This window comes from Prinia subflava, chromosome 2 (genome assembly GCF_021018805.1).
Source record: "Prinia subflava isolate CZ2003 ecotype Zambia chromosome 2, Cam_Psub_1.2, whole genome shotgun sequence".
Classification (NCBI taxonomy): Eukaryota; Metazoa; Chordata; class Aves; order Passeriformes; family Cisticolidae; genus Prinia; species Prinia subflava.
The window spans coordinates 106,534,230-106,550,759 of record NC_086248.1 but is presented as its reverse complement, the minus strand read 5'-3'; positions in this window follow the sequence as shown (position 1 = coordinate 106,550,759).

Here is a 16,530-nt window from a genome sequence, read left to right as displayed (position 1 = left end):
CAGTTGAGTCCTTTTCTCCTGTTCCTAAAATACACGGCAGTCTTGCCAGAATGGAGTTGCGATCAAATCCCTTAATTAAAAACAAGCATTTATTCACTTAGGTTTGGCAAAAACGCTTTGTTATTTCCATTTAAATAACCACTTTGTGCACATAATTAATATAGTCACAGTTAAAAAATAGTTTCCTAAGTTCCACTACCCTTCTGAAGATAATGTGACCTATTAAAAAGAAGTATTGTTTCGTCAGCAGGGCCTCTGACTGGACAGATTTGCATTTCTGGCTTTCATTTCTCCTTGGGTGTTCAGAGGCAACATCCCTCTTTCCATTTTTTATTCATTTTAAGTACTTATCCACAGTGTGTAATGCAGGAACTTGTTTTCATCAGCAAATCAAGCAGAACTGATAGAATATGCAAGAAGTAGACTAAAAGGAAAGAATTGGCATTTTTCAGCACTCCTTTCATTTCAACATCTGCACACAGTATTTCACTGGAGTGGGTATTTCCCTTCCCTCCCATGAGCTCAGCATATCAGCATGACTATCAGTCCCAGACTGCTCATCTAGGAGCACACCACAAAGGGAACTGGTGACTCTTTGTCTTTAGTAATGATGAAAATTAGATCACTTGGAACAATCTGAGATGAATTGTGCCACCCTTTTGCAGGAGAGAAGCAGTAAAAACTCATTGCTCCTTCCAAAGAGTTTCTAGTTGTCAGAAAATGTGGAATCTAACAATGTCATTCAGCAAACATGCTATTACGTTTACCCAAAAACTGATCACAGTTTTTGGAGAAAGCCACTTTCAGGAAATGATGAATTTCCACAGGGTACTTTGAGCATTTGGATTGTCAATAAAACAAAACAGAAGAACATAGTTTTTCAAGTGTTGAAATAAACTTACTCTGTACCAAAGCTTTTAAAAATAATTTCTTATAGAGGTGTTTCAAGAACAATGAGAGCTGAATTATTATGGTTCCCACAGCATCATAACTACTGAAAAAACATAATATATATCTACCTTAAAAATGCTAGGTGGCCACATCATTGCTAACCAATGATACTCTTTCCTTATGAAAAAAAAGATTCAAGTACAACAGTAAACCCCTCAGGAATGTAAAATTGTTCTCTTTTCTTTTAGAGAAAGCTCTTTATCAGTGCTCCTCCATCCATTTACAGACAGGGAAGTGAACGTGAGGGGAATTGTTCAGTGCCAGAAGGGAGCAGAGCCCTTTCCCCTCGCGCAGCTCCATCCACCCTGCCACACACCTGAGGCAATGCCAGCTCAAAGCAAGCATCTCTTCAAGCAGCATCTCAGCAGAAACAGGCTAATTTTACCAGTCCTCTTCTTTTAAAATATGCACATGTGCTGCATTGTATGATCTGACATTCAAAGCTGACTAAATTATACAGTGATCTTAAGATATTTTCAGTAACACTCATTTTACAGCTGGAACGTGCCTGACAAGTAGCCTGCAGAAGCTTTACAGCTCAGAACTTATTGAAGTCTCCAGTATTTTTTCTGTTTACCTCTCCTTTGTGTCCTTGTGTAACAGACTCAAGGTCAACAGTGCTTGATTTAAAAATAAAATTCAGAATCCAAATTCACACAGGAAAACATCTGATTACCTTTTCAAACCTGGCAAAGAGCCTAATTCTCTTGGGTTTCAAGGAGATGCAGGATACAAAGTGCTCATTATTCACAGGACAATTTAAAACCACAGTTTATTCCCACAGGAGCTTCCTGGTTGCTCCCCCACTCTTGGGCCAGAGGGTGGAAGAGCAATTTGAAGATGTGGCTACTCCTATTCTCTCCACATCCTTGGCTGGTCACCTCAAAGGAAAATAAACAGGCGGGAATGCATTTTCCATGCTTCCAGGCACATCGTGGAAGGGACTGGTGACACAGAGAGTGACACAGGCATTCTCACTCCTTCCAAAAAAAGTACAATAACTCAAATCTCAACCTGTCACCATGCCTTGCACAATTTCTACATCCTTTATTAGCATTTTCTTCCTTCAATTCACTGTAATAAAATGCATTAAGGAGCAGCGTTTTGTCAAGAAAAGTCAAAACCGTAGAACTGTTCCTTTTAAAGTAATTAGCAAAGTCCAAATTCATTTTAGCAAGGAAATCTGATCTTTAACCTGGTAGTTAATGGAGCTGATTCCAGAAAGGGAGCTCGTTTTTCATATGGTACAATGACAGATCTTGTTTCCATAAATGAGGTGAACAGGCTGATGCTGCCAAGTTTCAGCCAACATAGACTGTTTAACACCAGAACCTCCAAGAAGTAATTTTATTTCCCATATTTATGTACAGCTGAATTTTCTCTTGGGCAGAGAACAGACTGACTGTCAAAAGCTGTCACTTCCAAAATCCAGACACAGCACATTTTGTTATATTTATTCCCCTTGTTTTCAAAACTAACTAAAAATGCTGCTGAAGGTGCAGGCAGATAATTTAGTTTGTGATTTTAGTAGTTTCACTTTTAGTCTGTTTTGTCATTTATAACACATACAAGGGCACAAGATGACAAGTTGATGGCTTCTGTAGAGGCAGCAAAAGAAATTCTAAATATGCACTGGAGCAACAGCAACCCTGAGTCCAGTACTGAGCTCAAATATATCCCAAGAGAAAAACAGCAGGTTAGTAACACACTATTTAGTTCAGTAAGATTCTTACATTCTTTGTGGTTGAAGTCAAAAAGTTTAACTGCAATTCAAGACCTACAAGGATTTGTCCCTTAAACTTGCAGCTCCTCAAAACATGTGTGGTAAAAAAGGAAAAGAGAAAAAAGGCAAGGAAAAAAGAGACCTAAATTTTCATATGGACTGGACACAAGTACATAACGATACTGAGCCCATTCCTTTGATGCCACTAAAAATTGGAATGTTAGAAACCAGTCCACTGCAATCAGTGAAGCTCTGTCAAGGTCAAGTGTCTCTGAACAGAGTTCATCAGGCACTCAGCATGACAGATCATTCAAGTTTACACCTGTCCTACAGCAATTGTCTCTGGCCTGGAAAAGTCCCATCAAAGTAAACTGCAGAAGTGATTTCTGCCATAAGGAATTGGGGGAGAGAGGGAGAGCAGGGGGGAGACATCAGTCAAGTACCCAATAAAGATATCATTGGGCTGCACCCTCATCAAGTGACTTGAAAGAAGGGTCACCACCACACACATTTCTCTTACTAAAGCAAAGTCAAGGCAGAAAATTTCCCAACATTTTAAAAAACTCGAGTCACATCTCAGAATGCTTAGAATGATACTGTATCTTCTGGAACTGATGGATCTTGGAAGAGATTTAGCCCCATATTTAGGCTTTTCATCCCTGAAGGACTGTACACTTCAATCTGTTTAATGCACTTTCATGTGAACATCCTGATCTTATGTTTTTAATTGTTTCATGTTCAGCTTTCTGAATAAATCTTAAAACATTTTGGGTCATATTTGATGAACGGTTATAAATTATTTCTTTGCCTATTTCCCATCAACATTCCTTCTAGACTCCGTTCCCTGTGCTACTCCCAAACAAAAGCAGAGCACAAACTGCACCAAGCAAGCCAGGTGAAGGTGATAAGCAGCATGAATAGTGAGAAGAAGCATTCACACAGATGGTAATTCCCAATTCTTGCCTCAGCCATGCAGTGATGGAAGCGTGGATGTAAAAAGGCTCTCTAGGAACCTGGCCTTGAGAGGCTGCCTGAACTCCAGCAGTGCCTCCAAACCACACTATGATTTAGAGTGATGCCTGAAGTCCAGCATTCTGCCTCCAACCAAAGGTCCTTCCTTTTACAGTGAGGAAATCTCCATGGAGAGTCTTCCCCTGCCATCCCAGTTCCAGGCTTAAAGTTTTCCCTCCTCCCACTTCTACTCAGGCAATATGGAAAAGGCAGAGCAGAAAAGCAGTGATCTCATTTTGAGCTTATGAACTCCATTGTGCTGGTGACCTACAATTTCAAGAGCAAAGCAACTTGAGAAAACCATTTTACTTTGTACACACAGATAGATAATAATGATCTCTCTGACTGACTATCCTCCCAGGAAGCCTGGGCACTTATGCATTCCTGGAAAAAGTGAGCATCGAGTGCTGCCTGATCTGGTGGTGTTTTTCTTTCACTCAACATCGATAGAAATATTTGCCATAGCATTAGCCCATACACCTCTCAGTGCCTTCCATTAAGTGCAGAAATGGAAGTGTCAAGACAACTTATTACTATTTATCTATTTATCCTTGAAGCACTCTGTGCCTCTACCTGTCTCTCTTACAAGCTAAGGAAGTGCATGAGTTGCCTGGCGCCGGTACCTTGCAGAGAACTGAATCTGTAAGGATACACCCTAAAATGCTACAAACACAGGAGGCTGCACATATTGGAAAAGAACAACAAAAAAAACCCCACAACCAAACCCAGGCATCTCCTTAGCATTAGAAAACAGCTGAAGGAAAATGTAAAGTGTCTCTAGAAATATGGAGACAGCTAAACAGACATTTGGAAGCAAACACTCAATGAAAGGAGAAAAAGCCAGCCACTCTACTTGCTGCTATAGACGTGGCTCAGGTTAAAGAGGCAGCTGCACACTTGGGAATAAAGCCTTGGGAAGAGTAGGACAAGCAAGTCCTCAAAGCCTGCAGTCCTGCTAAGGAGGAAATGCAGTGCTCATGTATAAGCTTACACCTCACAAGAGAGCTCATCTTCCCCCCAGGGATGTGCAGACACCATCACTGGAGGTTTTCAAGCTGCAGCTGGACAGGGACTTGAGGGTCTTGTCTCTCCTCCCTTTGCTATGACAGGCTGGACCACAGGATCTTTTGAAGCCCTTCCCAACCTCATCTCTCCTATGAGAGAATTACTAAAATAGCCCCTTTACTTTTTGTGAAACAGTATGTTCCCACAGTGACTTCAGGCTTGATTTGTCACCAAAACTTCTCAATGCTAGTGTTGCTTTCCCTGTCTTTTTTTTTGATGAAAAATTGAGAAGGCCTTCAGAATTCCTGAGACTTCAACAAAATTGCTCTTCAGGCTCTGTAGCAGCAGCAGAAAGGAAACCAAGCTCAGCCTGAAAACAGGATCACTACCAGGGGACTGATATCCTAAGGGAGGCAAAATCCACTTGGCAGGAGGTCCTGTCTTCAATGTGCCATCCTGTAATCAGCTGTTGACAAACTGTTAATGGACCGGAGCTCAGCATCCACGAACACAAGCAAGTGTTGAGGAGGACATGGGTTGTCTAACTGGATGCATTCCCAATCTGTCATCACATTTGCAAAGGATAAGTGCACAACTGGTTCATCACACAAATGGAAATCACACCTGCTCCAAGCTGTCATTAACATACTACAGTGCCAGCTAACCAGAGGGGTAGGAAATACGTGGAGAGCAGGAATTTACTTCCACTTCATAAATCATCGGCCCAGCTTCCACCACAGCCAGTGGAGCAGCACTTGATCTACAAAACACTAAAAGAGAGGAAGAAAAAAGTTAACTAGTTCTTACACTGCTAGATCTAAGAGGTCACAGATCTCAAGCAAAAGCAGGAAGTACTTTTTTAATACAAAGCACAGTTCAGTTCTGGAACCTCCTGCTAAAGGATCCAAGAACTATGAGCAAGCTCAAAGACATCAATAAATTCACACAAGTCCATTGCTGATAATTAAAAATAAATTGTTTCAGAAACCCCTATTGGTGCCAAGTGTTCTCAACATAAAATATTACACACAGCCCCAACTAGTACCCTTTCCTCAGGAAATTGTTATTAACCTGTGTTGAGACAGGACCCTTAGTTTGACAGAAGTCTGTCTGATGCAGTCTTCCAATTCCTATACTGAAGTTTAGTCAGATGAGAAGGAGGAGCCTGGTCTGACAGTCCTAACAGGGAACTGGGAGAAATTTATCAAACTCACTTAATCTTAGCAACTTTTTTCTTTCAACTCCATTAATTCAGCATGAGTTAGCACAGGGTGTTTGCTATAATTTAAAATTAGAACAGCAATAATATTAACATTCCTCTCTGTATTCCTCTCTGATACTCTCTATCAGGGTATTCTGATGCAAGGTATTTTCAAAGGCAGTCACCTCTACAAAGCACTAGTGGTGTGTACAGCATTCGTGACCAATAGGAATAAAGGGAAGATATTGGGAAAATCCCTCAGCTTATGGTTAGAGTCATACAGCTTGTCAAGTACATCTGAACACAAGAACAGAATTCAAAGAAAGCCAGAGTGTTTCCAACCAGCCCCTTGCCTCTGCCAGAGAAATCTTTCCAAATAAAAAAAAATAGACTGTAAAATTCCTAGTAGCAAACACAACAATATAACATTTGTCCTCCTGTGAAGACTGGCCCACTGGAAATGGAAGAGCAGGAGGTAAAGCACTAAGATGAAACGCAGAAAACACAACTGAATTGTTAGAACAGTCCAGTGAAGGAAGTACATTTAACTCTGCTCTACTCAGAGGAGCTTGAAGGCCTTGGGCTACATCAGTCATTCTCTATTTCCATCAGCCTCACTACCTTTAGTGAAGTATTCAGGACAACAATGTATTTGGGGTGTGTGCACAGTATTTTGTATAAAAAGGCCAACACAGACCTTTTCAAGCCTCTTAAAACCAGATGCTGCAAAAGAAACTGTTTGATTTCCCCATTATCTTCATTAAACCGCTCATAACGAAATGATCCCTCTGGATGCTTTGAGAAACCAAAAACTGAAGTGAGACTGCAAAGCAATTCAAAGAGAGCAAGACATATTGCAAACTGCTACAGAACAGCAAGAAGCACTGGCAGAGGGAAATATGATAGTTTTCAGTCAGAAAGAAAGGAAAATTTTGATCTGACGAAAAATTTTTACAGGGCAGCAATCCATATAAAGTAGAGTTACACACTCATTGTTTTCTCATGCCTCATGAAAGCTCAGAAGTCCAAACATCTTCTCTAACTTCTTTGCTCTTTCTGGCTTGGATTTTAACAATCTGAGGAAGTGGAAAGAACAAAAGCAGGTTGACAGCTAAAGCTGTGAAAGCAGCATGGCAATCTTATTAAATATGCCAGGTTTGCTATGCTACCCTGCAGAAAAACACCAAGTGATGCTAATTGGAATCCAACCATAAGCAGCTGGTGAATCCAATGAGCACTGAAACTGCAACACTTCCAAAAGCTTTAACCTGCATCTGGCCCAGGTGTACTAATACATTCTTATCTGATTTCACCAGGAACCTGCTGATAACGATCCACAGAAATCAGACACTTTGCAAATGAGTGTTTGAGCTGAATATGACACCAGTATTCATGCTTCCAGGACAAACATGCAGATACACAAAAAGCTCTGGCTATTGACAGCATTTAACACCTCCCTTCTCATGAGGAAGCACCAGTAATCTCCATTCCTCTGCAGGCTGGGGAACAGTTCTTTCAGCAGATGAGTTTGGCATCCAGTAATCTGTTCCTCTGAACAGCCTAGTCTGAAGTACAGAAGCCCACCCTCTAGTCCTGTTGGTTTCAGTGACAGGAGCCTGTGACAAGCACACATCCCAGTGGAACAGAATGGAGCAGTTGCCATCTGAGAAGCTTTCTCCCTTTGATTAGTCCAATTAAACTAAAAAAACCCAACCAAACCACTTAGTGCCAAAAACTGCAAACTGCCCACATCTAGAGATTTTAAAGCAAATGTAGATGCTTCCCAGTGTTACTGAAGTGTCAGAAAAATAAGTTTAAGTGTTAAAGTTCCCACTCTCACCTCCCAGAGTTCCACACAGCTTTTGTCTATCCATCTCCTCATATCAGACAGCAGCAAAAGCTTGAGCAGGGCTGAGGCAGGATCTGAGAAGGACCCCAGCACAGACCTAACCAGAGCAACACCCCACAGAAACTAAACCAGCAACAAATAACAAAACTCATCACCTACCTCCAACACAGCAAGAGAATGAGCCAGGCACAGGGGCCACCTTGCTAGGAAATTAAACAGCAGACTAAACACAAGGAACAGACAGAGACCAACACAGCTACAACCAGCCTAGAGGCCCCAAGCTTGAGCTTTAATAGGGCCCAAGGCCCTGTGGAATGGGTGTGGTGGGCAGGGGGCCCACGTGAAGCTGCTCAGCACCAACAGAGCTGATTGGTGCTCTCAGGGCTCTGGTGCAGCTGTTTCTTTTTAAGCCCCATCTGCATGGTTTTTTTTTTTTTTCTTCTTTTCAAAGAAGGTTCTAGTTCTTAATTCAGAGCTGAGAAACAGCTGTTTAAAAGCTATCTATGCTTTTACTAGAGACTCTTAGAAAACAGGAATGCAATGTAAAAATGGCAGATTGATGCTGCAGTAACCCTAAGGGGGGTTATACTTTCATTACAGTCCTCCAATGATTTGATATTTTTTATATTTATGCTAAGGGATAGTGCTGAGCCCCAAAAGAAATTCTGGGCATAAAATCCACAGTTCTCCCTAGACAGAAGTAACCAGTACCTGTTACCAACCAAAGAAAAAAAGTTGGAATTGTCTGGCCTTTTGTTCACAGCCCAAATTTTACTGCGAAATGCTGAACCACAAGGAACAGCAAATGGTAGGCAGGCAGGAAGTCTTACAAAAATGTCTGTTACATTTCCCAATGACAGCCCTCTGTTTTAGAGAATGACAGCAGAGCTCATTTCTTAGGGTGTGGTGGGACTTGCCTGACTCCCTGCATGTTCTTAAGGCTTTTTTTCTTCTTTTTGCAACAGAAATCACATGGTTATATTTCAGAAATTGCTTGGAGGGTTCATCAATTTTAAAATATTTTTTACTGTTCTCTAAACTGCAACAGAGTATCCTTTTCTTCTACCTCAATGAGGCATTTGATTCAGCTTCTTCCCAAGCATGTGTGAAAGGAGGACCAGCAGTGCTGTCAGAACCTGTGATTTAGCAGGACGTGTTTCTTGTGTATGGGTCTGTGTTTAAATCAAAAAGAAACTATGAATTTATAGTTATATCCTAACAGTTTGCCAAAAGTACAATTCCCTGTGAAGCCAAATCACGAAGTCATCTTCCCCTATCTTTATGGCCAAGGCTCTGTCAGTGTTACAAGGGTCAGTGTCTGCTCAGCCACTGAACGTGGCTTGTTTCAAGATACCTTTGTCTTCAGGTTTACACCCCTGGTGGTTTTCTTTCACAAGACATCTCCAAAACAGAAGCAAAACATCTCCCTGTGGAATTTGAGACACAAACAGAGAATGCTGTCATTGTCTTATGTTTCCCATATTTTCCTAGTCATTTATCATGGAAAAAGTCACAGAAATGGGACAATAAAATGTAAAATATCAGCTCAAAGAATATCCATCACTTTCAGTACAGGGTTTTTCTGGAATAAACAATATAAAACTATGTATTTACATCCATTAAATTGTTATCATACATAATCCTGTTATTAGAACTGCTTTGCATTGTCCACTTGTGGAGCTGAACAGGAGAAGGATGGCAAATGAGCTTCTGAGCACTTACCAGCTTCAACATATTCCATATAAAGCCTGCTATTTCTAGGTATCTGCTAATGCATTCTTTGGCAAAAGGGTAGCTCTGAAAGAAACTTTTAGATCAGCCCATATCATCAGCCCACACTTCAGATAAATGTGCACCCTCTACAATTTTCCTTTTCTTTGGAAAGGAAAATATCTTGGCTTTGTGCCTGAGACCCTTGTGGTCCAGGGCTGGATCACAAGTGCTCTGCTCAGGAGCCACCCCAGATCAAAAGCAATAATTTTCCTTGTGGGGATCACCTTAACTATCAAAGCATATGTCTGAAAGTTGCAATCGGCTGAAATATTTATGGACACTCTGGAAGTTGCATTTAATTACAGGTTGCTGATTGTATATGTGAAGCTTTCTGTGGCCTTGGCAAACAAAAGACTAGAATTTCAGCTTACTGGAAGTTTTCTTCTTGGAGTAGCCTTTTCTCTTTTTTTTTGCAGACAATTTGCATTTTAAAAGACTTCTGCTTTCATGTGGCTCAGCAACAAGATACAATTTCTCCACTGAACAATCTGCAGCCTAATCTAGCAGTGACTCCTCAAGCAAGACTCCTGCCAAATCCAGCAGCTCTGCATGAACAGGGACTGCCACAGCAGGCCCGAGATCACTGTCCTCCTACCTGAAAGACGAGTGCCACCCCAGGTGACAAACAGCCTAAAAGGCTCTTTGGGCAGCAGCAGTGTTTGGGCCTCTGGCAAGTGTCAGCCCCGGCAGCAGCACCGTGGGCTCTGGGAATGTTCAGTGCCAGATGGAGCCTTGCCTGCCAGCAGTGGTCTGAGTGGCCCATTTTCCTTGGCACCTGTAGAGAGGCATTTGCCAACAGCAGAGGGGACTCATAAATGCACCCTTGCCCGGGATTATTAACCTGTACGCCACTTCTTTTTGGAGCAGAGCTATTTCTGTGACCACAAAAACAACTATGACACATTAAGCAATCTTTACATTCAATTCTGTAGGAATTCTGCAGCCTGGTAAAAAAATCACCTTTGTTCAGCTGGCTCACCATTCACCTGGATTTTTGGCTATGAAAAAGATTTTTTCTGCACCAAGAATTTTGAGCTCCACCTGCTTTACACGGCAGTATAGAAAACTTTTTGGATTGACTCCAATTTTCATTCAACTAACTTATCATAAAATCACCCCACCGATTTTCGACTCTAACTGCAAGTGATCTTGTTCCTAAAATTCCAGGAACAATTTGAGATCATTGTTCCAAGAATGAATGGCCTGAAATGTCTATTGGACACCACAGATTCAAGATAAGTGTAGAGTTAAACTCAGTTCATATTGCTTGTAATTCTTCTTACAAATAAGTTATTTTCAACAGTCTCTGGGAAAGCGAGAGGGAGGAGAATTACAGTAGCAAAGCTATGGCACAATACAGTTACATAATTGCATTTATCACATTCAGTGGGGATTTCAACAACTTTCTCTGTACAGGTAGGTTTTCCCAGTACTTTTCAATGTCCTCTGCAATTGTTTCCTTGTTTAAATGGTTGCCAGGGAAAAAGAAAAAAAGATGCTGACCATTTACTTGTCCTTGGTCCACATCATCCACTGGAAAAGGAACAGGAGATCTGATTAAACACAAGGTCCAGGATAAGGATTTTATACCTGTCTTGAAATACCTGGAAATGAACATTACTTTCCAAAACTTGAAAACTATTAGAAAAGATTGATTGCATAGCAGCCTCAGAAGACTGGAATAAATATCAAGGCAGAATATCTGTTAATTATTTGGATGGGGGGCAGAAATATTATTTTTCACTGCTTTTAGGTGAAGACATTTTCTTAATGTGGGAGAGAATGGCTACAAACTCTGAAAAGGTAGTGTGGATAAATGTAGCAAAACATTGGAAAATATTGTTTCATGTATATCCTGCTGCTTTCATCAGAAGTTGCTTAATTCAGCACAGATTCAGAGTAATAAATAAGGATATTTGCAGAGGTTGGGATTTTTGGAAGCTTTACTTGAGAACTACATGCAGTGGTGTCTGGATTTATGGCTCTGCTGTACTATGTCTCCGAGATGCTTATCCAAAAACTGACTACAAGCAAGAATTTGGCTTATGACACAACAGCTTTCATTTTCTCAAACCAGCCATCCTGTCAGGTGAGCTGTTATTCTTTCTGCAGGAAGCTTTGATGTATGGCAACTTTTAAAATCACAGCATCTGTCCTGTGTGTTACAGAGTGCACAGCAGCTCCTCTGCCACAGGACATCTGTGAGCTTGGCCTGGCTTTCCATCTGCACCTTTGCTGCACTGCTGAGCTCCTGCAGCAGTCAGAGCAGCCTTAAAATGAGCTTGGCATTCCTAAAGTGGGACTGTGGCACTGCCTGGAATGGAAACAGCGCTCACTGTGCTCACAGGACCCAGGGCAGCTTTTGGATACACAATTCTTGGGCAGTCCCTGCTGAGGGCAACAGGAGATCTCCAGGTCTGCCTGACTAGCACAGGTTGATTCACTTCTTTAACACAACATGTGGCTGCCAGACACGAGCTGAAACAAGGTTATTGTTCAAAGAAGTCACTGATGGTAAAAGCCGTGTCTAAATAATACCCATGACATATCTAACGAGTCTTAGTTGTGTGATTAAGGCCTGGATTTTGGACTCCTGTATTGTGTAAGGGAGAATAACTCTTCTTCCTTTAATAGAATTATTCCTGATTCAGTTTGGGAGCACAATCACCATTACCCACAAGTTATAGTGTAAATCCTGCCCTGGTACATGCATGCCCTTCTCACAGCTGACAGAAAACCAGAGGAAAACTAACCACAAGCAGTAACAGGTACAGGAACAGAATTTGGCCACAGCTGTTGGCACTAGATTTACTGCCTGATGAGCCTAGCCAGTTTGAGCTTGCATCAGAATCTCATAAAAACCTAATAATACCTTTCCATCTAACTCAGCCACATCTATCAGGCTTTGGAGGTGTCAAGCCTAAAAAGAGAATTGTACTGCTGTCTTGAAGGTATTTTTATTGCGGAGAAAAACATATTGCAAGCAACAATTCCTTACACAGCAGTTCTCTCTTTTCCACTTTGGAAAAGAAAAGGTAAGAAAAATAAGCCAAAGCAATAAAAAATCAGGTTTGATATCAGATCTGTCCAGATCTGATGCGCTCAAACTTGAAAGCTTGTTCTGCTGCCTCTTGTAAGATCTTTTAAATTCTGAAAAGGCTTGACAGGCAGAAAACGAACAGATGCACAGTAGAGGTGGGAGATGATCTTGTGGGAGGTCTCTCTTGCCTTGTGCAGAGAGAAGGGTGTGGAGGCGTGCCTGCATGCCGGGGTGCTGTGTGGGGAGGGAGCCCCAGCATGCAGCTCTTCACAGGGCTGGAGGTTACATAAAGCTTGGCAATGCCTTCCTCTCGCTCCCCTCGGAACCTTGGGAGGGAGGGAAGGTGCCAACAGAGAGGCATTGCACGAGGAACAGGCTGCCCTGCAGGCTCCCTGCTTGTTCGTTCTGTGCCAGCTCCCCTGCTGAGCAGTCCCATTTCCAGAGGCAGCAAGCAGGCTGTTCCTCTTGCTCCCACCGGGGCATTCCTGCTGCCTGGACAAGGTGTGCTCTGGTGTTATCCCTGCTCCCTGGGGCTTGTGGATGCCTCTGGCTGCAGGAAGCACACCGAGCCCTGTTGTACTCCGGTGCACTTCTGTTTCAGATCTGGATGACAAACTTCACCTCTGGACATGCAGGCAAGGTGGAAAAGCAGAATTTTCAATGTTATTTAATACTACAAGATCATGAAGAGCCTCTCAGGAGAGTAGGGAAGAACTGTTGGTGCATATCAACTTCCCTATAGAGGAAGCATAAAAGTGAGAGGTGATTTTTTTTTGCTAATAAGACATATTTTTCATACCCTTTTCATACCCTGAATACCCTTGATAACTTGTCTCCAAATCTTAGCAGGACAAGTTCTTCACATTTCTGGAGAACAGCAAAACTCAGAGTTAGTCAGAGATGTTCTTGAATATCACATTCAACTGGATGTATTCTGAGGACAGCACCCTGTAAATATGATTTCCTCCTCTCATTCCATACCTACCTTTTGGTGAGTAGTTATTAGATTCACATTAACTTGATGGGTATGAACAAGAAAGCTCTTTATGTATATTCTTTTAATATTCCAATGAATTCTTTAGTCTGATTTTTGAAGCACAGGTATGAACATTCCTTGTCAAAAGTCAAAGTTTTGTCTAAAAGCTTTTGTTCATTTTTACTGGATACCAAAGGCAGACCCATGGTGAATTCCCAACAGTGCTGTGCATTTATTGATTCATCTGTTCTAAACTAAGCCATTCTCCTTAAACATAACATTGTTAATAAATCCATGTTAGAAAATACATTGAATATGTATTTTTGGCCACATCTTGTTTACTCTCTACTACATTATTTAAGTTACAAACCTCTTGTAGCATTCACGTAGTGACAAGTAGAAAAGTACGTTGCACGTGTTATTTGTGTTGCTTTGTTAGACACATGTACAAATTAAAACTGGAAATATCAACAGTGCTATTGTCTGTGTGATGATAACCTCTCGTTTTCTAGTTTCACAACCAATCCATCAAGAACAAATTCCCAACGTTTAGGAGCATGGTTCTGGAAATCCAGTAGAGAACTGGAAAAAATTACGTAGCTGGTGATATCAAGTGTATTTTAGGAAGATGAGGGTTGCAGTAATCTATTCTGCTCTAGGCAGTGTCATGAATCCATCATGGCACACAGTGAAAGAAAACATGTCAAGAATGCTGGAATACCTTTCCTTACCACGAGACACCCACACAAACTAATAATAGGACAATATCCAATAAAGGAGAAAATAAACCTAATAGAAACCAAGTTACAGAAAGAATTTTCCAACTTCACCCTCTGTACCACACACCTAAAATCTCCTAAGTTTTTGACTCCCTTCTTTTTCCACACTATCAGAGGAGGCAAATTTTAGTTCAGTGAACACAAAGACACAGAAGTTTGAGTGGGAAGGAACCTTTCAAATGTCACCTAGTTCAACTCCCTATACAGAAAAGAGTAGCAAAACACAAGGTCCTGTCTTCCTGACACAGTCCAAGAGAAACAGTGAAATTACTGATGGGGAAGTCTAGGAAACAATGTATTTTGGTGGTATCCTCTGTGCAGAGCAACGTTGGTCACCCAGATAAATTATCATTCCAGCACAGAAATATTTGTGAGCTGAGTGTCACAGAACAAGTGAAAAACAGGTTGGCATCTTTCCCTTCATGTAGCTTCACTTGTTCTTTCCACACTGTCGTTGAACTTTGCATTTTATAATCAAGATAAAGCAGACAAATGCAGACTAGAATTTTTTTGTTGTTGTTTTTAAATCAAATTCTGTCCAAAACTTACCTGGGGTTCATGGCTATACGTCTACCAACAGCTGTGGAAACCTGAAGTGACAGCTTGACTCCTGAAGCTTTCCTGTAACAGCAGTGGGAGTGTGGAAGATGGAAAACTGTAGCTCTGCAGGTCTGTGCAGGGCCCACAGGGCACCACACACACAGTGTGAAAGGTGGAGCAGTAAAGGTCAACAGAAGCCCACTGAAACTAGAGGAGAGGAAATTGTGTAAGGAACAGAGTAATTGAAGTCATCACAGCAGCAAGAGAAGGTCTGGCCCAGCCACTTGTTTTCTCTAACTGGCCCTCCTTGCTTTCTCTTTTTACCCATTTCCTAATGGATGTTCCCAGTCGGGTTCAAATGAGGTGTCCCATCTCCACCTTGGCAAGCCTGACCTCCTCCACAGGGATTAGCAGCTCCATGACATGTCTCCCCTGGTTTAGGAACACTCTGCTCTCTTTCAGGAACGAAACCAACTCTGCCTTCCTCCTGATCAGCATTTGCCTGAAACACAAACCTCTTCTGTGTTGAATGTGACTAGAAATTGCTGATAAATTAGTTACAAACTAAGTTTTTCTTTCCTTGTTCTTTGGAATTCGCAGGAACGCTCCCATTTATTTGGAGCCATCATTTTACATGTTGTTCCTTCTCAGCCCCTTCATTTGCATGTTCTTTAATGACACAACTATAATTATTCACCACCCTGTACCACCACCAAATAAAATGTTCCCCAGACTTCCCTTTTGCACATCAGTTCTTTGTCACATAAATTCTCTTAATTTGGCTCCACCAGATCTCAACCCTCTCTCTGCTTTGGCCAATCACTTTTTCTTCTTTCCTTAGAGGATCTATAGAAAGATTAGCATGTTTCTCTCTAGTTTTCCAAGTTCTTACTAAAAGGAGGAAAAAAAGTCCTTTCTGTGTTATCTTCTCACAAAGGAACTTCAGCCAACTGTGTGTCTTCTCAAATCATTTCTACTGCTCTATTTTTTTTACTCTTCACTACATATCCCGGGTCTAAACATTGCTACACCATCCAATTTTACACTATCCATTAGGAAGGGCAACGATAAATTAGAGAAAGTCGTGGTTATTTTCTCTTACAAATCACAAAAGGATTAGAAAAATTGTAGTACACAGACTCTGAGTTTGTGTACCACATGGAAAAAAATTACAGGAATCATGTCCTGGGAGGCTCGTACTTATTTAATCCTCAGCTGGCATTATTTGCAGTGGCAAGATGGCTCAGAAAGTCCGGGATCCCTGCAGTGCTGGGAAGGTGTCAGCAAAACTCTTCTTTGGTAAGGGCAGGTACTTGGGATACCTGATGAGGAGAGTATCACTGAGCCTTTGGGAGAGGTCTCATTATTCCTGAGAAGTAAGAAAAGAGAAAAAAAAATTGTCATGGTTCCATTTCTGCATAGTGAGAGTGGTGCTAGGGGCAGCTTCTGCTTCTGTCACAAATAATTAACCCTCAGTCTGCTTCAGTGACAATAAAGATTAGACCAATACTTGGGCTTTAAGGAATGGTTTGATCAGAATCCTATGGGGAAAATACAGGAGTGATGTAAAGGAGCCTCGTAAACTGGTAAAGTGCAACAAAATTCACAGGTGGTAAAGGCTACTATTTCCTCTGCTAGGGAAAAGAAGTATCGTAAGTCCAACAGGATTTAGCAGCATTGTG